The 3101-nt window shown below is 40.8% G+C and overlaps 1 protein-coding gene across 1 annotated transcript in view; it reads right to left on the bottom strand.

Moving 5' to 3' along the window:
- The window catches only part of adamts3 (ADAM metallopeptidase with thrombospondin type 1 motif, 3), a 125284-nt gene that overhangs the window by 117009 nt on the left and 5174 nt on the right, over positions 1–3101 (bottom strand). The window lies entirely within an intron of this gene.

Here is a 3101-nt window from a genome sequence, read left to right as displayed (position 1 = left end):
GACTAACTGATTCACCACGTTTACCTTCTTAGTCCAACGAGAGAGAACTAGAACACCACAGCTGAGAGCCAGACTGACTAAGCTAAAACTCTCTGAGACACATTATTAGGCCAACAGAAATGCTAATAGGACACTTGCATATTTATGTTGCATAGTTTCAAAGGCATCTAAGACCCGGATGGGAGTAAGCGTCAGTGTTGGGGTTATATTTTCTTTCACTTGGACGAGGATCCCTGACCCTGCTTTATGTCACGGGCAGAGCGACAAAATTCTCTGAGAACAACAACAATGGGACAAACTTACAGCACCGGTGTCGTGTCTACAGTGGAACTATGAGCACACCTGATTCTGTGTTTAATCCTCACTATTCCCACATTTCATATCTCTGGGAAACACAGCTGACCTCACTGATTGTGAAACCTCCAGGATTGGCAGACGTTTTGAAACACCGCCGTCTGCGTGGATCGTATCACTCCACGTTCTTTGGTTTCGATGTGTCACACCAATTTCAAATGATCATTTTCCAGACGAAAACAAAGACATTCACCGTGGATAATGAACTACAGGCGCTGCTGAGCTCACGTCTAAACTCTGCTACTGTACTACTGCCTAAGTATTAGCTGTATCACAGCAGCAGGACTCTGTGTGGCTTCCCACGAGGCATATTCTGCTGTCCTGCTGCCACATGGATCAACACCAGAATATGTTATGTGTGATCTTGCATATGACACTGCACTGAAATATAGATGAGCCAGGTTTAAAGACGACCTGAGCAGCGTAGGTGTCGGTTACTACTGGGCTTGCTGTGAATTTCACGACGACTGGTGTTGCTTCGTACTCATTATGATTCTGATTCTGTCAGAAAACACTTATTTTCTCACCGTTGTTGCTCTTCTGCTGAGCTGTGCCGGCCTTCAACACAAAAAAATATAACACCAGCACAAGCCAGTTTCATCTGTGCCATTGTTTTAACATATTGCTTTGTTTCACCCACTTCCTTGTTCATTGGCACATTTGTGGTCAACCCAAATGTACCAGAAAATCTGTGGGCTTTCTCAAACACTTTCAGATTTAGGAAAATTCCATCCGAGCTTGGTTTGCTTTTCCAAGAATCTTTGGTTGGAAAAAATCTAACAAGAATATTGAAAGCGTGTAATTATCTTGCTGCTTTTGACCAGGAAACATCAAACAGGTGTCAATGGGGAAGCTAAAATTACATATCTGAGGACGTGACTTCACACATTCACGGTGAGCATGCACGTGGATGCATGTGATGGCAAGAAAAGACTATTTTAGAAGCATTCAAAGCAAAGACTGCAGGTTTCATGACGCCAAAGCATGACAATGGTACCGATGGAGCACATGAAAGCATGGAGTCCAAGAGATGAGGCGAAAAAAGCGTGAAAACTGTGGGTTTGAACTTAAAACAAACTTCTAAATCCTTTTTTCCCCTCCCTGTTACATCATCCTGACATTACTATATCTGCAAAGCAAGGAAGGCGCACAGTTAGCTGCCCGATACTGAAATATTTGGAAAAAATTACATCAGTTGTACCGAGTACTACATATTTTTCCACAGAGTGCATTTAAGCAATGAAAAGACACAGAGCATCAAAAAGAAGCCAGAAATGTGTTCAGCTTGTTAGTGTGTGTTTAAAGAGCAGGCTTTCACTGCTTAATCCTGACGAGGAAGACGTCTAATATAAAGAGTCATTTGTCCCGCTTACAGGACTATGTTTTTAAAGCCATGCAGATTTTGATTTTAAGCACTGATTGGATATAAATCAACGTCTCTATCGATTAAACTTGTCGTGATATTTTCAGGTAACCACGCCCGTTTTGATGTTTGATGTAGTGCGTTGTTCCTGCTCAGGGTTCAGATCGTTCGCCTAAGACTACAAATCGCCCGCTGATATCACTGTTAATGTGTGCTACTACAAAGTCACACCTCACAGCTGCCGGATCGCGGGAAACGTCTTAAACTGGAAATGCACAAAAAGGCTTTTAGCGCAAATATGACTGCGGTTAGCGTGCTCCACAAAATGTAAACGCAAACAGAAAAAAAGAACAACTTGACTGTGGTTTGATGATGTGTCAAAAACAACCAGGTCCATATGTAGCACAAAGTCCGATTTCAACTGCAGCTATTTTTAATTGAGACATTAAACGGCAAATGTCTCTGGCTGTGAGTGTTTGATGGTGTATAATACTGCATATCTATACACAAGCTGACTGGTTTTCTTTAACAGTTAAAATAAAATTGAAATTAAAAGCAAAATAAAGCAAAATAAAACAAAATAAAACACATTTCTCAAGTAAAAACACAAAAACTGATCCAAACCTGCAGGAGAACAGAGGCTTTTTGGAGGACTGTACTGGATCCAGACATTTACCAGCTAAAATAATCTTCTGCTGGGCAGGTATTCGGTTTTTAATTAAACACTCTTTTTGTTTCATTTAATGTGGGAAAAAAAGCATCGCTCTCACAGCAGCGATCAGACTTCGGGTCACCTTTCGCTAACTTAGCATCCTCATTAGGTTGACAGAGTTTATTTATGCCTGCTTACACAGGCAGAGGCTGCATGACAGAAAAAAATAAAAACATCCTGTTGCATGTATTGTTCTCACTAAGTGATCATTTTACACATAATTACAGCTGTTGTCTGTGTTTTGTTGGAGTATCCCAGTATTCCCATTATTATCTGACAGAGCTCCATTTGCAGTGGAGAGTGTGAAAACCGAGATGTTCTGCTTAAAGGGAACATTTACTTTAAGTTTGTCGGACCAGGGTACAGATTCACTCTGGAACGATGAGGTAAGTGAACAGAGCTGCACATGTTAGACCCAAACAACTTGTACTAAATGAAAACAAAGTACGACAAACATACTTCACAAGAAGCACGATTAGAATCACAGACTTTATACATAAAAGAGAGAAGTTTAAAGAAAAGAAACAAAAACATATACAGGTGTTTTACAAGGTCGTCTAACAGGAAGGCTGTAGCTTTACTTACAAAAAGCACGAGTCTGAGCACTGAATGAATACAACCACACAGCACTCACAATATATCTCTCAAGTAGGGCTGCAACGATACACAAAA

This window comes from Pundamilia nyererei, unplaced genomic scaffold (genome assembly GCF_000239375.1).
Source record: "Pundamilia nyererei isolate P.nyererei 1_Seehausen unplaced genomic scaffold, PunNye1.0 scaffold00038, whole genome shotgun sequence".
NCBI classification, from domain to species: Eukaryota; Metazoa; Chordata; class Actinopteri; order Cichliformes; family Cichlidae; genus Pundamilia; species Pundamilia nyererei.
The sequence above is the reverse complement of the archived record's forward strand: the minus strand, read 5'-3'. Positions and strand labels throughout refer to the sequence as shown.